The sequence below is a fragment of the Vidua chalybeata genome, chromosome 4, assembly GCF_026979565.1.
Source record: "Vidua chalybeata isolate OUT-0048 chromosome 4, bVidCha1 merged haplotype, whole genome shotgun sequence".
Classification (NCBI taxonomy): domain Eukaryota; kingdom Metazoa; phylum Chordata; class Aves; order Passeriformes; family Viduidae; genus Vidua; species Vidua chalybeata.
Window position 1 is genome coordinate 24,530,662 of NC_071533.1, and position 18,515 is coordinate 24,549,176.

Consider the following 18,515-nt stretch of genomic DNA (forward strand, 5'->3'; position numbering starts at 1 on the left):
TCATACCCACCACCATCAGCCTTTACCTTTCACCTGCATTCCTGAGGAACCTCTCCATGTGTGCTGCTAGTTACAGAGCAGCCTTGGGGAGGTATTGCATAGGACTTGTGCCCTCAGAGAGGCAGAAAGTTTGCAGGAGATGAGACAGCTGCCACCCTCAAGGATTTGTGTGGTTCTTTCTAAGGAGCCACAAAGAGTGCTCCAAGAGAGCATCAAGGCAGGAGGATAAAGCATGGAGGCTGTCAACCAAAACATAGGAACAAAGCCGTTTCCTCCAGACACAGAAGGAAACAGGGCACTTGTGTGGAAGAGACTGGCCAAGGGCCAGCAATGACCTCACTTCGGTATATTGGGTGTATTTATCACTGAGATGGAGATCTTCAAATATGAACAAAGAAAAAAAATCAAAATCTGAAAAGGTAGGTCTCATGTTCTCAGTAGCAAACTTATTTAAATGCTGAGTGTTGGACTAGAATCCTGGGTAAAACAAGAAGTGCAGCCAGGTACTTGAGGTGGCATATAAACCATATAAACCTAAAATATGTTTTTCTGTTCAGTGTCATTATTGATACAGATCAAGCTCTGGTTGCTGTAAAGCTTTGCATCAGGCACTCTTTACCCTGTATTTTTAAGGTCAACAAACATGGAGTTTTTTCACCTATAACTCAATTTAATTTAAAGTATAGAGTAATGAACAACAGAGTATAAACACCAACCTTTTATCTTGGCAAAAATAATAAGGGGTTTGTAAATATTTCAGTTGACAAGTGAGGTCCTTGGCAAGACCTGCATTGTGCCCGAGCATTGAATTCCCACTCAGACAAAGAATTTGTGGGTGGGACTTGACTCCAGGCAGCTGCTCAATTGAATAACCTCACCAGCAGTGCAGATGTAACATGGACCTACCATTTTTCAAATGTCAGAGGACTGGGCTGGACAGCTCCCACCAAACCCTTCTGCGAAATGCCAGCACTTGGCCCAGCCAGCACAAGCCGTGAGAAATGCTGATGTTTATGGAATGGAAGGCTGAGAGTTATGAAGAGACCTCTTTTCTGTGCAGTACTTCAGTGTTTTACTAGAGCCACAGCAAAGCAATTATTAATGCCCCCAAAGCTCTCACAAGAAGGTGGTGAGCTGCAAGTGGCCACCACCAGCAGCCCATGAAGTGCATTGGTGGGAAGATGGGTCCCATATTCCCCAAGAAGCATTGGCATCAGCCTAAGCCCTGGTCTGGGATCACAGAGCAACACTGATATGAGACATTATCCATAGCCTTTGGAAAGCAGCCTCAAGTTCATAACCTGATGATTAAGTGGACAACCTTCTTGGCCTGACCATTGATGTAATTTTTTTAAGGCTTGCCTTTAGGACAGGTAGGTGCATTAACTGAAGCACAGCAGCCTTGGGACTGGGAGTACCCATTGCCACAGAGTTTGTGACAGGATTTGTGCCCCTGGAAAGCACAAGTGTGATGGAAAGGGATTTTTCAAGAGAGTGCACCTGTGCAAGCTGGGAGATGTGTGCCACTGTACCTTCACACCTCTGGTGAAAGCCAGGCTCAGCACAGCCCACACTTTGGAATGGGTGCTTGTGCCAACAGAGGTGATAGCCATCAGTCCCTGGGAGGGCCATAAGGCTGATGTACGGGAAGAAGACAAAAGCCTGGTGCTGTGATGCTCAAGACCATTGCACTTTTGAAAGGCAAGCAAAGAGCCTTGCTCTCTCTAGTGACACTGCACATTCCTTGTAGCGTATGATTCTTCTGACTGCAGAAATGAAGGAAGAAGCAGTTTTATCTTTGCTTTTAGGAGGCACCCAAAGACAAGACCAACAGAAAGTGAGCCAGCAAGGAGTCCACAGTGAGCACCCACTGGAATCAGGAGCACCCATTGCCAAAGAGTTTGTAGCCGGGTGCCTGTGGAGACTGCAGGAGGGCAACAAAGGGGTGAATAGTGCCACCTATCAAGAATAGAGCAGACACTCAGATCTTGGAAATAAATCCTATGTTCAAGCAGTCAGCTCTGAAGGTAGGTAGGACTGTACTGCTACTTGCTTTTCAAATTAGAAATGCTTTGCAAAGAGTGTCCAAATTCATGTGGATGACTGACGTGTATGTAAGTTCAGGTTGTGGGTGGGAAAGACTGATCTGCTCTTTGTGCTGAAGCTGGGAGGATGCCCAGCCAGCTCTGGCCATTCGCACTGGAGCCATGACTGGATGGCCGGGCATGATGACACCGGCAGAGAGCCCATGGAGACAGCGCACGAGCTGGAAAGTGGTGCCTGGCCCTGCACCAAACCCACACCTGACCCCTCTGCAGCACCAACCACCTCTCCCCTTATCTGGGATGTCCCAAGGACACCCTGACTGTGCCACCACAGATCCCCCAGTGGAGGTCTGGGACCCAGCCAGGCAGCCCCCACAGGTAACTGAGAGCCTGGGGCCATGCAGAGCCACCCCACCCTGCCCCAGCGTGGTCAAGGACAGCAGGGACCCCACCCCCAAGCACGGTGAGCCAGTTTCCTTCTCTCGTTTCCCCAGCACCTCTTGCAGGCTTATGGGTTTCCTCTCTCATGACAACTTGACTGCTGCTACTGTCTGAGGTACAGGGGGGCACCTCTGGCAGGGAAACCATCATTCAGAGAGCTAAAGAGTGAGGAAAAGACAACTCATGTCTCTCAAGCAGTTCTCACAGCCTCTCCTAGCCTAAAGTTGAGCACCTCATTGGCTTGAGGGAAAAAAGAAGTGCCAAAAGCTGCTCTTCCCTTTCATTTTAAAAATTAGAAAACAAGACTCAAATTATTTTTTTGCCTCCCAGGCAGGAAGTGACCCATACTCAGTGACCCATACTCATCCTGCAGCATCTAGAACTGGCAGGTTAGGGTCTGAGTGGGTGGGCGACTCTCATTGCCCCATGCCAGGATCAAGAACATTGAAAGCAGTGGGTCTGCATGTCATGCAGCTTTTAGGAATGACTTTCCTGTCAGAGACAGGTGGGCTTGATCAGTATGGGAATACTGCTTATTGGGAAGAATTGAGAAATTTTTTTAAAATGAATTAAAAAAAAAAAAAGGAAAAACATGGGAGTCAGTGTGTTTCTCTCACCTGCAAAATGCCTGTGAGCTTTTGTGTCTGTTTAGATGCAATCTCCTGGTTTCTTTGTTGTCGGAGCGCATTTCACTCTCGTGTCAAAGTGTGTCAACTCTAACCTTTCCCTCCGCAATGCTGGCGCCCCTCCAGCCCCCCGACCCCGCTGCCTCAGCCAGCCACAACACCCCCCCACGGCGAGCAGGCACCTCCTCCCCCTCAGCACAGGCAGAAAGGTAATTAAAACTGTTTAGGTATTTTTGTTGTTGTTTTTTCTCTTGCTTTCTGAGGCTCAACAATGTAAATGTGACTTCTGCTCAATTAAGGTCTGGTATAAAAATAAAAGAAAAGAAGGTCTTAGAGCAGTTTTTTATTTCTGCACATTAAAACTGGAGCCTGGGATTTACTGAGACCCCCTCCCACCACCCTCATTGAAGGAAACCTTCAAATAAATCTTCAAATAAAGATGTCTCCAGCTGAAATGACCATTATTATCCACAAGCAGGCATATGTAGATATATACGCACACACACACATATACAAATGCATATATACACATGCACACATACCTATATATAAACCCTAAATCTGTTTGTGCCTATTCCTGCTAATGCTAAGGGTACATTCCTCCCCATTACAACAGCATTTGCACATTTATAGGAGGAGTAAAGAAGGAAAAGAAAAAAGATGCATGATACATGCGGAGAAGCCTTTCCTCTGCCATCCAGAGAAAGAAGAACTAAAAGGATTATAAAAGTTCAGATTAAAATGATATAAAATCTAGCATTTGGCTCCAACACTAGTGCCTTGGTCCTCTGTAGCTAATCTGTATGCACTCTGTGACCTCCTCGCAGCGAACCCTGCTAAATATATTATTCCCACGGGGGCTTTCACTGCTGCTTGGTGTCAGAAATCAATATGTATGAGGCGCGTGGATGGGAATTTCTAATAGATCTGCCTGGCCCTGTGCTGCTTTTCAATATCTGCCTTGGACTATTAGTGCCGGCTCGGTGCCTGTGAAATAACCGAGATAATCTTTTAAGGTGCACTGTTAAGGTGGAACCTAAATGTTGCCGTTTCAATTAAAACAAAACAAAAAAATATATATTTAGATAAATCAGTCAGCATTGTGCGTAACCTTGTGTGTTGCCCGATTATAAACAATGATGGGGATTAAAGTATTCGGGCGAGTATGCTAATGTCTAGATTTCTGAGGAAAAGCTTTAGTTTCTTTCTTATTTTTTTATTAACGGAAAATTGCATAGATTCACGGGAGGAGGGGGCAGGAATTAAAAGTGGAGGGAATAAGGGATGGCACATTGTCTGTGCAATTGCCTCCATGCCGGCGGAGCCGTGGAGGTGAAAGAGCGAGATCGCTGTATTACTGCAGATAATGCACCCATTTTACCTAAGCGACACCAGGCTGTGGCTCTGCAATGCTCTCCATTTTAGACTGGTTTGTGCACAGTGCAGTTGTTGCCTGAGTGATCCTGCGTGGGTTTTTGGGGGGTTGGGGTTTTTTTTGATGATGGGGGGGGAGCCTTTCTCAATTACTTGCATTCTTGCCCCAGGCTGTGGTTTTCCCTGAGTCTTCTGAGGATGCTGAAGGTGGGCAGGAGTGCACAGGTTGAGGGGTGCCCCCCGCAGCCCCCACACCCAGGGCAGGGTGTCCCCCGGTGCAAGCAGGCAGCAGAGTGAGGCTCAGGTCCGGGAGCCAGCTGAGGGGAAGGCTGCATCCTGCTCTTTCATTCTCCTTCTCACTCTTTGTTTTCAGTTGAATGCACAGAGGAAGCTGTCTCAGCTCAGTGCACAGAGGTGCGGCTATAAAAGCAATAACTTGCTAAAGGACCGCTCACTCTCCCCTTTTTTCCCTTTTTATTAGGGGAGAGGTAATCATTAATCCATGCATCTGCTCCCCCAGCTTTACATGTGGCCAGGCTGAGTTCAGCTCTGTGCTGGAGATGACAAGTGGAGAGTCACCACCCCAGAGGATCCGTTTTAGTCATGTTTAGCTCTGCTGCCCTTGCGAGGTTGTCACCCTACCAGAGGTTGAAGAACTGGCACACAGCCCTGGTATTTTTCTTTCCCCCTCTCTCCTCCTTGCACACTTCACTTAGCATGGCCCAATCCACCTGACAACTCTCCAAAGTGCCCTCGACTGCTTGTCTGGCTTGAGCTGGAGGCAACGGGGGGCAGGGCAGCAGCCCACCATTAAGGATGTGGGTCTGGGGAGAAGCATAGGGAGAAATCTCTAACCTAGGAGTGCTCACACTGTGTCAGACCTGTCCATCAGGATAAAAGCAAAAGGCTCCAAAAGGAGGTTTTACGCATTCAAATTTCACAGCAACCCCTTGAAATGAGAGGAAGATGGAATTGGATCCGTTTCGTTCTGTTTTACGTAATAACTGTGCTTTTCTCCACAGGCGCCATGACCCTGCAGGATGCAGCCTTGCTCCCAGAAACACAAAACCATCAGTGTTACCTGAGAAATATGAACACGGCTTTTCTGACACTTTTCTGGGTCTGCTTCAGTTTCTGGTTAAGCATTAGTGTGGTGCACAGATACAAAGTAAAAAAAAAAAAAAAACAACAACCAACCAAAAAAAAATACTCAAGGTGGTTTTTGGAGCTTATTGTTTTGTTTGTTTTCTTTTCTTATGCTCAGCCATAGATGAGCCACAAATCTCTCTAGTTTCTGAAAAATTTCACCCGAATATACTTCTGCCCCACACACTGTATATAAATAGATCAGAGTAGCAAAGCTCAATTCTAGATTTAAAAATCCACCTGCAAAGATTGCAGGTATTTACACCCAGGGAATGGCTTTCCAGCAGCTCCTCTGGAAAACAGGACCAGGCAGGGATGTGTGCAGATCTTGGCTCTGCTGCCTAAGGTCCCGGTCCAGCATGGAGGCAACACTGTTGACAGCCACGGGAACTGAATTCCAGGTGTGTAGTTTGGATTAACTATCCCTTGCATCTGGGAAAATGCACCATCTCCACCATGGCTGGTGGTTTTATCCCAGATGCTGAGATCCAGCTCACACTGCCTCAGCTTCTCACAGTATTTATAATACAAACACTTCTAATCTAAGGAACACAATTCCCAGCAGTTTAATAGGGCTGAAGTTCCCTTCCCGCCTCCCCTTTCCCAACCCATCAATTAGGTAGGTATATGTGAAAACAAACAACCTATGTGCTTTCTGCATCTCTAAGGAGGTGTAATGGTGCAAAGTGCTGGTTATGTGCATTTACTAATGGGAAAAGGGGAGCAGAGAGGATCTTTGTAAATGGTAGGTTTGGTTTTTCCATGAATGCTGCAAAAGAGCAGCTTTCAGCAGCACAGGCAGTGCTGGAGAAGGAAAAAGCAGGGATTGCATGCATGCCACAGCTTTGCAGAGTGGCCATGGTGTTGCCAATAGCAGGAATGGTGGGATGAGATCCAGAACATAACCCTGATGCCCCAGATGTAGCAGGCATCAGGCTGTAGCCCATAAAAATTCCCCTCCCTGGGTGTGGAAATCCCTCATCGCTGTTTTCCTGATCCATTTAGTCTCCTGTCTTTATATTCATGGCAGCAGAGTAGGCCATGGGAGTCCATTATGGTGCACAGCTGATGGTCACTTCTAGTTTGCTTTGCTTTAGTCCATGCTGACCACCAGAACTCAACTACAGACCTGAGTCCATATTTAAACAAAAGGATTCCTTTAATACATTTTTTAAATCCACACTTACACCTATACTTCAGAGAGGTTGCACACCTCCAGTTCTCAAAGAGGCCTCCTAAGCAGCAGAAATCCCTGTGAGGCTCCACCAAGCCAGCAAGTGACACATGAAGCACCCCTTGGTCTTCTGAGTAACTCTCGTAGTGTAAAATAACATCAACATGTAAAATCACGTGTGCACATATCAAAACAGCAAGTGAGCCATTACTGACAAAACCAGTGGAGCTGTTAGGGGCAGCAGCCTGCAGAAGGTGGACCAGCTGCTCCTCACACTTGCCACTATCCCGTGCCGTGTTCACACCATTGCAACACCAGGACAAACGCCCGCTGAGGCAGAGTGCTGCTTTGTCTGACCTTTTGCCACGACCTCTGCCTTATTGCCTCACAAACCACATCTGCAAAGATGGGATTGGACAAGAAGTGTCATGTCTCTTCCATCCTAAAGGCAAATAAACGTCCCTTTCGATCATGCTGTCACATGCCACTCACGGCTGAGTGACACCTCAGCCCAGCAAATTACTCCTACCCTAGTTGCTGCCAGCATCGTCAATGCAGTTGGTTTGGAGACACTCTGAATAAAGGCAGAACCAGCAGAAAACCCAGACTACAGGTCCACTGTGCTATACTCTTATGCAATGATCCATGCAAAATACCGTCAGCACCCAAGTAAAAAAATCACTTTTGCAGTAAGCACGACCTTTTTGAAGGTGGGCATTCCACAGCCATGCTGTGAAGGGAAACACAGTTAAATCAGCTTGGTAGAAACCAGCTGGTGGCTGTAAGGAAAGTCACACCAGTGCAGGCAGATCAGCCCACTGGTGCTCTCTCTCCACATGTGTTGATAGTTCCACACCAGGAGTGTTTATGGCCCCTTCCACTGCAGAGAGGGACACAGGCACACTGCCACCTGCAGCTCAGCTGGCAACCACAGCAACCAGTGCCCAAGGGTCTGGGAAGGGAGCAGGAGAGGTGTGCTGGTCTGTGACCGTGGCCTGTGCAAAGATAGCAATTCCTGTTTGGATCCTGATCTGGCAATGAAGCTGGAAGTCAAGCCCATGTTGTAGATGAGGCATCAGTGTAGGAGGCTGCCACTACCCAGAGCAACCCCCATTTATTGTGGCACAGCTTTGGGCTTTCCTTGCATGTCCTGGGGATAAAAGCTACCACTTCCTGGTGAATGCTGAGATCCCCTTTTCCACCCTGTTCCAGGGAGTTCCCACCACATCACTTAAACACCACGGCAGCTCCCTGAATTCCTCCTCTGGTGTCCTACCAAGGTGCTGCCTACACCTCTGTGGGCCAAGTAAGAGCCAGAGTAAAAACGGGCTTGAAAGCTGCTTGTGACAGGTGTCCATTAGAGTACGAATGAAACAGAAGTCTCATCCAAACTTGAAACAAAGAGCCCAGAGCAGCACCAGATAGTGCAGAGCCTTGGGGTCAGCGCAGGCATTGTGTCACACCGCATCTCTCCTGTGCCAGGCCCACAGCCAGAGCAGGGTGTCCCTGCAGGGCATTTCCTGGAAATGTGGCCACGTGCCTTACACTTCCAGGCTCCTCAGACACTGGGAAGGGCTATGAGGAACGAGTTCCTCTCTTGAGGGGCCAGGGAGAGGCAAATGCTCTGATGCAGCACTGGAGGAGAGACCAGCAGGGGCCACGGGCAAGGCCAAGAGCCCAGGTGCACCTACGGGGTCACAGCCATGCTTGCTTCCTCTACACAAGCACACAGAGCACCTGTTGGGCTTTTTCCCTCTCCTATTTCCTCTCCTTGCAGTGCTGCCACCTTCCTCCAATGAAGGGGTGGGGGACTGACTGACAGCACATTTCCCAGCACCGCAAGTGATGCATGCATTTGATAAGGGATGTTCTCAGGGTTAATTTTTTTTAATATCTGTCTACCCCTCCAGAGCTGTAGCACCTTTATTTGTGGAAGTGCGTGTTTTAAACAGTGTTTCAGCACTCCTTCTCTGACTAAAGCACCCTCACCAAAAGCTCTCTATCCCTGTCACAGCTCTGGCAGCGCTGGCGATCCTGACCCGAACGTGGTTTCCCATTCAAAACCTCCTGGGAGCAGCTCCTCCCAGGGCAGAACCCTGGCGGGAGCCGCAGGCACCGCTGCGCCGGGGCTGGGCTCCCCCTGCTCCTGGGCCTCTCGGGAGCCAAAGCAATTCATTTCAGCCCTTCTCGGCAAATTACTCTTGTGACCACACAACGCGAGCCGGCCATTCAGGCTGAACCCTGGCCGTGCATTATCGAGACGGTGAATCCCGCTGAGCCTGGCATCTCAGCCGCGCTCCCGCAGCTCGCCTTGCCTCCCAGAAGGCAGCTCCCAAGAGCTGCTACTGTGGCAAAGGCGAAACTCCATCCAGTGGAAAGCAGGCAAAGCTTTACATCTCCCAACTCCCCCAAAAAATTATGAGCGCAGGTGCTGCCACGCTTGCATTCACTCCCAGCTGCTCCAGCTGCAAGCTGGAGGTGCCAGCTGAAATACCCCAGGAAGGGACTCCCTGCATTGCTGCCCTATTGGTGCATGGGTTTCCAGGAAGAGCGAGGCCAGATCTCATGGAGCTGCACTAATCAAGGTCTGTTTTCCTTCTTTTTCTCCCCATAAGGAAATGGGGGTTATGGAACTATTCAGTGGCAAGGGCAGAAAGGAAGGGGAAGGAGGGGAGAAAAAGAGGAGTGGGAACAGAGCCAAATCGCATGGCATGTCTTTAAAGAAGTAAAAAGTAGTAAAAAGACTAACAAACCTAATTTCCAGGCCAGCACTGCCTAGGTCCAACAGCAGAGATAGTCTTTGGGCTATGCCTGGTGTGCTTTGGCTGGGCTGGGACACAGAGGCAGCTGCAGGCGTACCTGCAGTCGTGTGCAACAACACATGCCCACAGTCCCACCCCTGATTCTCTGCTTGGAGGTGTCCCTGGCCCCAAGCCCCAGAAGCAGAGAAGTCCCATCTGTACAGACCAGAACAGCCCAGCAGAGCAGCTGCTGCCCTTCCCAGGCACGCCAGGAGCCAGCCAGCTGCATTTGGTGACACCCTAAGGCAGTCCTCCTGGGCATGTCTCAGCCCAGAGGGGCAGTTTCTCCTTTCAGCCCCATGGGCTGCACCAGGGATGCTCAGCTTCTGTGGTTATCTCAGGTGAAAGCAAAATTACCAACCCCAGCAACTTTTCCCCCATCTCCTCCCCAGTTCCCGTAAGAGGTTTTGGGCAGCCCAGTTAGGACACAGCCTTGAGCAGCCTGCTGCTGTTTTCCATGGCTATTGACAGCTCTGGTACCCAGCTCAGCCGTGAGCTATGGGAATGTGGCAGTGATGCTATTAGGCTCAGACACGTCCCTGGTAGGCTCAGATGGGGAATGGCTTTGCTCCCTGAGACTGTCCTCTCCTGCAAAAGTGGCAAACACACAAGTGGTAACAAAAGTTACCACTTGTGTTCGAGGGAAAGGTGTTGCAAAAAGGGAATTCAGAAGACAAATATCATGTTCTGGGTTGAAAACAAAAAGCAGTTCCCAGTGCAAGTTCCCCATTCCCATCTCCCCACAGATGAAGTCTGCCACTTCCCAGCCACCTCCCCACTCATTTGCAGGCAGAAGCAGGGGAAAGCAAGCAACACTCTGCCTTTAGAGTAATCTAAGAAAAATGCCAACCTGCCACGGTTGCTTTTTCATGGCTCTGGATTCCAGACTGTGCCAATTCGATGCTCAGAGCCTGAAGGACCACTGAGGCTTGGCACAGCTCAGTGCAGCCACTGCAGCACGCAGAAATGCTTGTCCAGCCAAATGCAGCATCCCCTGGTGCCACGAGTTTTGTCTCCTGCACCTGCAGAGGGGCAGGAGCAGACCCCAGTTCCACAGGTGTGGTAATGGTAACAGAAGGCACTTGACCCCCCCAAAAAATAATGTGGAGGAACAGTGAGGAAAAAAATCTCCCTTTAGTTGAACAGACACCAGGAACTCCAACACCCACTTTGTTTAAGGGGAAGATATTCGAAGGAGCAGCAACAACCCACAGGAGGAAGAACCACGGTGCTGTACATCCCACATCTTGTGCAGATTGCTGCCAAATTGGTGGGAAGGTGACACATCCCAGGCAGAACAACAACTTTAAAATAATAATTAATGAATTATTACTGACAATTGGAAAAAAAAAATCCCAGTGGCTTATACAAATGAACGTTGGCTTCTGGAGTTTCTAGCGATAATAAATATTTAAACACCTCCCTTGTTTTAACATAAAGCAGAAGAGAAATGCAGCAATCGCAGTGGGAGCGGCGAAGTGTCAGTACAGCAGCGTGGAGTGTTGGATCAAAACACAGCGGAGGCTCGCACCCCATCAGCAGGGAGCAGGGAGGGGGCCACCCCACCCCCCGGAGTGGCACTGCCAGGGCACAACTGTCACTCCCAGCACATTCCTGTGAACAACCACCCTGGATATAACCTGCCTCTGTGCTCAGCACACCGGGCCAGGAAGCTGACAAGCTGAGTTGCTTGTTCTTTTCAGTGGAGCCAGAGACAGAAATTGCAGCCCTTGCAGTGCTTGTGCCAGGGGAGCATCTCTTCTGCCTGCTCCTTGGGGCACAGTTTGGCATCTCTGGGAAGCATTTTGGCTGGCAGTGCCACAGCCATCTGCTTTCCTTGCCCAGCTTTTCCTTGCCATCATACTAGTGGCATTTTATACTGAGGGGATGCCCACCCAAAAATCCCTGACGCACTCCAGCTGCTTCCAGCCTTGCTGGTAGAAAAGCAGACTGAGTCTCCCCACACAGCGCTGCAGAATTAACGGCCTTCTCACTCCCTCCTTTACTCCTAGCAAAGCTGGTGGCAACATCTGCAGTTTACATCACCTAAAGTGCCTATTACAAGATCCCATTTTTGGCAGTTCGTAGCTTTACTCAGACCTTTAATCCTGCAGGCTGAAACCTTTCAGGCAAGACATCTGCCTCCAGCTCAGTGCCTGCCTTGAGCTAGGTGTGCTTTCAAATTCCTAGCAAAACCAACTCAGCTGTTTCCAAGAAAATTACTACAGAAAAAAAAAAAAAGGCTAAGACCTGGCTTTCTTTAACCACTTTTCCAGAACCCTCGCTGTGGCCAGAGAAAGTTTAGGACATGCCAGTGATGGATCAAGCACATGTCTTACTCTCTGCCCCTCAGGAGTCCCCCTAGATTTTCTCAGCACCAGCATTTTAGGGCACATGTAACCTACACATTCACTGCTATCATTGCAATCTGCATCAGCTTCCTGATCCTGCCACGCTGGGGATGTTAAAAGTCCAACATTGACTGCTTCAGCCCAGTATCTGCCACCATTTCCCCATGGAACCCAGTGGCACAAGCAGAAGAGCAGCAGCCCACACACTTGCTGGGGCACCACTCCACACACCAAGCACCTACCTTGCAGGTGCTCCAGCCTCCAGAAGCTCAAGCCTCTGTGCAGCTGCAGCCACAGTACCTTCCCAGGACACAAAGCATGGAGCTGGGGACTGCTGGCAGGAGACACAGCATCTGCCATATCTGCCTTCCTCTAGGGAAGAGAGGAGTTAAAGGAAGGAAATACAGGGGAAAGGGGAATAAAGAATGAGAAAGCGAGAGTGAGCAAATGAGCTTCTTCCTCTGCCTTGCTGGGGAGCTGCAGTTTTCTCTGGCTGCTGCAATTCTAGCCAATGTTATTGAAGTAAGATGTGCTGGGTCACAACAGGAAAAAGAAAATCATCAGCTAATAATCCTGCCTGTGCTTCATCTCTGTGGTGAGACTGCCTCAGGATCATCCCCATCTTCTAAAAGTCACACTTTCCAGCAGAACTAGGAAAGGCAGGGACCAGAGCAGGGGTCCCCAAAGATCCCTGTCTAGGACAGCTGTGCCACCGGCAGGGTCACCGTACACGGAGGCTGGGTCCTGTCCAGTCCAGCTGCACCATTCAGTGACACTTGATCTCACTGCTTGCATTCAAGGCCTGAAAGCTGACAAAACATGAGCCATCCTTCTGCTCTTAAATTCCCTTTTCCTCTTTGATGAGATTAAGATTACCTATGTGACTGGGCCTCCAGAGGACTGAAAAATACCATTTTTATGCATAATGTTTGTGACACACTTCAGATGAACATATGGAAAGGATGACAACTTCTTTACACAGAGGACTACATGTACTTGTGTACAGACATCAGGCCAACCTATTTTAGCTCTTTGCACAAAGTGCCATTCCATCCAAACAGCCTCCTTGCAGAGACCATGTAAAGGGTTATCAATTACTGCCAGCTTCTTCATCTACTGAGATGTCTTAAACAGCTACGACATGAGAATTCATGCTCCTTCTGTGTACTACACTTAGTATTGCCAAGCTGTTGAGTTTGAACTAGCCACCTAAAAAAGAAAACACTCCACCACCTGCAGAGTCATTTCTGACCAGACATTTGCCAGGCACAGCAGGTCAGGGAGCATCAGACCCCAGGAGCGTGAGAAGATGCTGGCCCTGGACCTGTGTGTGCTGAGAGGTCGCCTGCCCGCGCGTGCTCCAGCTGTGCCTGGGCTGACACACAGCCTGCAATGAGCATCACCCGGCCACAGCCAGTGAGCCACACTGGAGGCAAATGCTCTGCTTAATTGGTCTCAGCTGGAAGCTGCCCTGTGCATGTCAGCGTGTTTAAGAAAGCAGGTCTACAGAAGAGAAGACACCAGAGTTACCAATTAAAGAAAAAAAAAAACTGTTTCCCTTCCCCCTCTTTCCCAGCCCTAAGCCCTGGAAGTTTGTTTTATTTTTAAGAAGAAGTGTTTCTCACTGTTAATGAAATCAACTTGAGAATAAGGTTTTGCTGTTGGTATTTCCATGTCTAGTACTGACAGCATTTGTGGAGATCGTTACAGAGACCTGGTTAAATCAAGCCAAGGTTTGCACCTTTATTTCTTCTGTTTTGTTGTGTGTGGTTTTGGGTTTTTTTCTTGAAAAAAGAGGAAAGAAGTTACGCCAGAAAACGCTTCATCCAGTTCAAATCCAAGTTTATTAGCCTGTAAAAGTCTGTTTCCACACAGTCATCATAATAAATGAATGAATGTTTATGGAGCATAGCATAAAAATATATGGAGTCAGCCATAGGTTGGAATTTATGATTGCTCACAAAAATTAATCAGCAGATCACATGGCATTGCATCAGAAAGGCAAATCAGTCCTAGGAATGCAAACAATCAGGACAAAAAGGCAAAACAAGTAAGAGCAGAGTATCAGAAAGCAATAATTAGTTCACAGTTCCTAATGTGGATGACAAATTTTGCTAGATCATGTTATTTACTCACTAATTCTCCAACAAAAGGTGGAAAACCAGTTGTAATAATTTTGCATTAATCTCGGTCAACATATCAGCTGCTCAAATTCACTACCTATCTCTAGGTATGACCATTAAAATGTAGGCATGTAAGAGACTAGGTATACTCAATAACCCAGCTCCTTCTCCTACAGACTGGTAGCCACCAACATTCACAGCTATAAATCAAAACCTAACGTGAGACAAGTGGGTTGAGATGTTTTTTCTAGTCCCTGTCTGGACATGTAAAAACCTTCTCTCTTCTTAAAAGCCTCCAGCATGCTACAGGCTGCTCAGTTCTGGGGAAGTTCACCTCTCTGCTGGGCACAGCAAACCTGACCCCCTGCACAGAAAGGGTGCATAAGCTTGTGTGTCACATGTACCAGGGAGAGGGCAGTGGGAACATCCCCCACTGGCTCCTGTCTGCTTTAGTGCTGATGTTCTGTAGGATTGTGACCAATTGCCAAGCTGATGTATGGACTCTGCACATCCAAAGCAGAGAAACCCCTGTTAGGAGATTTGAGTAAGCACCAGGAGCTTCTGACCTAGACTAACACTTCTGTCTCTTCCCAAAGGAAAATGTCTAGCCAAAAAGAGATGTATTTCTTTTAATGCTTTGGGCTTTCCTGAAGAAGTGCAGAGGGTTAGTCTTATTAACTCTGTAAAGAGAGCAGACTTAAAGGAGCAAAGGAAGAAAGGTGCTTTCATCTCAAATGTAGGATGCTTATACACATCATAAACCAAGCTGGGGAGAACTGCACCGAATAATTAATCCAGGCTCTGGCTGACATCATGACACCTGCAGATCCTTCTACCAGAATTCTGAATTATTTTCTATCAAAGATCCTTGACTCTGCAAGTCAAGGCCCTATATAGGCCAATCAACCCACTGTCACAGCATCTTCTGTTATAGGGAAGTCACATTACACTAAGAAGCACCTTCAGAGTTGGTTGGGAAATTAACCCATTAAGGCGGACTTCTAAAACCTGTTTTTCAGGAATGGGTGGTAGCATGACAAATTCTTCCTGATTATTACATCACTAATAATGTAACAATCCTTTAATATCATCTGAGAACTTAGAAGAGCCGTGGAAATCTTCCAGAACATCACAGCTTCTTTAGGCAATCTAGATCCTTGTCTTGCAAGAATAACATTTTGCTACCTGCGTTTCCTTCATTCTGCCTGCCTTGGGTAAAATGGCTCTGCTGAAGCACCCAGCAACCCAGCTGAGTGTATCCACCCTAAAAACCAAAAGGCAAACCAAGACAAACCCACAGGGGGAGCAGATCCTGCAGCACTTCATCTTTCTTTCCTCAGATAGATACAGTTGTTTCAAAGATCATTGTATGTTCTGCAGTTATTACTGAGAAGAAGAATTTCTTTCCTTTATAGATTTTGGGGCCATCTATCCATGCTCAGTGCACACTGGTAACTGAATAGATCCGTACAGTGAAGTAAGATCAAACTTATAACCAAGCCACCTATATAATATCCTCCAATTCCATGAGCTATCTGGTAAAACCCATGGGAACGTGGGGAAGACTGGAGCCTCCCAGAAGGCACACTGCCCTGTATCACTAGACTGTTCGTAATTTCAGACTTGTTCCTTGGAAATATATAAGACAGCATTGACATGGCTAGTGGCAATACCAAATTGAGCCCAACACAGCCTAGAAGAATTGAGTTTGCACACAAAAGGGTATTTTTCCTTCCTTTAATAGGCTGAGTAATAAGTTTGTCAGTTTTGGCTTTGAAGAATTACCTGCTTCTTGACTGGGTTTTTACTTTTAGTTGCTTGGTTTTGTTGTTTTGCTTTTTTTAATTAAAAAATAAAAGCTATAAAAAACTAGAGATAGTTTTAAACTGTAAGGTTCATATCTGGGGCAAGTATTTCTTCAGAGCTGAGGGACATTTTTCATTCAGACCAGTATAAAACAATACTTGAGGGGAAAAAAATGTTGAAAGAGAAAGCATTAAAAGAATAGGAACTCAGAGACCTCTTCCTGCTTCCAAATCGACCGTCTCATGAAATGAGTGTGTTTCCTCCCTGTGAATTCTATATTTAATCCAGAGAGATCATTGAGTATGCCTGAGCAACCTGGCAGCCCTTTTCCTCCTCTTCAAAGAGACCTCAAGATTCACTCTTGTCTAATGAGCGGTCTACGTCTCCCAAGAACATATATCCTTATGGATTTTGATGAGAGCAGACAGGATCAGTGGAAAATCCACTTCTGTTCCTTTTCCTTTTGTTGCTTTCTTGAAAAAACAAAAGGATACACCAAGACTCCCCCTGGAAAATCAGCTGGCATTGAAGGCATCTCACAGACTAAAGGACCTACCTCATTTTTCAAACTCGTTCAAAATTCTCTTTTGGCACCTAAGAGCAGACTTTCTGTTGATTAAAGGAATATTCGCAGAAAAATGACATTCCAAATTTCACCAAAATCAGACGACGTGCCCGTCATGAACCTTCCCACCTATCTGAAGTTGCTTCAATGCCGGCAAGTAGTATGGGGAAACAAAATGTCAAGAAGAAAACATTTCCTTAGCTATGTATACTTTTTGAGACAGGTAGAGAGCTGAACTTTGAACTGAGAAGCAGTAAAACACAAAGGAAGACAATGTTGTCGTTCTCTCACAAACCATATTTGTAATTCCAAGTACTTCAACAGCAACGGGATGATCTATCCTCAGGACTACTGTTTGTTGCAAGAGCTACAGATGGGATTTCACCTTTGCATACTTCTTCATACAAAGCTAACTGCTAATTTATCACATCACCCTCACTAGTCCACTCTTTTTATACAACACAGGTCTGCATGAATGGGTTTAAGGCTGTTCTGTAATCAGTCTTGCTCTTACTTCGCTAACCTTTCATAGCCTCAAAATCTCAAAGTAACGTTCCTAGTAGAAGAAAAGGCAGTATTTTTTCTGCTATTTAAAAAAATCCAGAGTACAATGTTACCTTCAGTTATACAACTTATGGGGTTCATCAAACATCAACTGCCAATTGAGAAGGAATAAGCTCCGTGGCTATTGTACCATCACTTCATAAGCATTCATTCCCATACGCAACACTGAGGTCAGCATTTGGACCTTCTCGCTTATTTTGAGGGTTCTTTTGTACAAGGTTTTCTTTGTTTAAGATCCCACAAACAGGACCTGTTTATGGAAAAAGAGAGATATTTTGAATACTAAAGTCCTTTATTCAACAACACAGAAATATCACAAAAACAACTTTACTGGGCAAATTGAATGTTTTTATACAGTTTTGTACATGCCCCATAAGTGATTATTTTTTCATAAATACACTGTTTTCCAAAACTGTTTTTTTTTTCCATAATTGCACAAGCATACATACACCTTACACAAATATCTATTAGAAAATTTAATAGATAACTGCACAGTTCAGAAATAGGAGAACACTGTGAAAGGAGTACATTTCTGTGGCCCATGTTTCTGAAAATACCCTCCTAGTTCCCTGCAATTGTGAAAATGGAGTACTTTCTAACATAGGAGCTGTCTTTTGTTCACTAAGAATACAGTAGAGCTCAGCGTGAAACTGCCAAATTTAATAAAAACAAAATCTGAAACATTTAGCTGTTACATGAGAACCCACTGTTTGATATCACTATGCATCTAACCATGATCAAAGACCCACTACTGCTTTTTGCTGAATGCATTCGACCCTGAATGGTATGTTCATTTAACTACTTTCTTTCTTCATTATTTGATTACAGATATAGCCCGTTTAAAGACTTTACATTCTTCAACATTAATTGTAGGAGTTACATACCAGGGGGTCTGTACAAAAGGGAGTATTTCCCTCATAGGGAGGGTCTGTTATTAATTGACAGAATGGGTATGTGTGCCTCCCTTTCAAGCTTACCATTTTTCATAAGTTTATCTGGGGTATGCCAAAAATGCTTCCACTAGGCTTAGCGCTCACACCTAGAAGACAGAAAGAGTTCTGCTTTTTTTTTTTTTTTTTGCCCACACCCCCTTTTTTTTTTTTTTTTTTTTTTTTTACTTTTCATTGTGAGAATGAAGAACGGAGAAGAATACAAATTTTCACACTGGAAAACAGTCTTGGACCTTGTGAAAAGCACAAATTTGTTAATTAGAACTTGACAATAATCTGACTGACAAATATGTATATAAATGGGGAGGGGTGGGGAGGGCAGTGGGGAGAGACAGGCCAAAAAATGGATTTCCTTCTTCAAACACCACTAATTAAAATGCTCTATGCACACTACATCATATTAAATACTGTTTCAGCAGCCTGATGGTGCAAAGGAACAACATCTGAAATGAAAATCATAAGGGTAAATCAAAGAAAAATCACTTCTTCTTCATTTTCAATAATTAACAGGTATGCTTGTTTGTGTGTTTAACAATTTTGGATTGACAT

At 46.3% G+C, this 18,515-nt stretch overlaps 1 protein-coding gene across 1 annotated transcript in view; it reads right to left on the reverse strand.

The window, feature by feature from the left end:
• CXXC4 (CXXC finger protein 4) overlaps positions 1-18,515 on the reverse strand; it is a 74,266-nt gene that overhangs the window by 34,776 nt on the left and 20,975 nt on the right. The window lies entirely within an intron of this gene.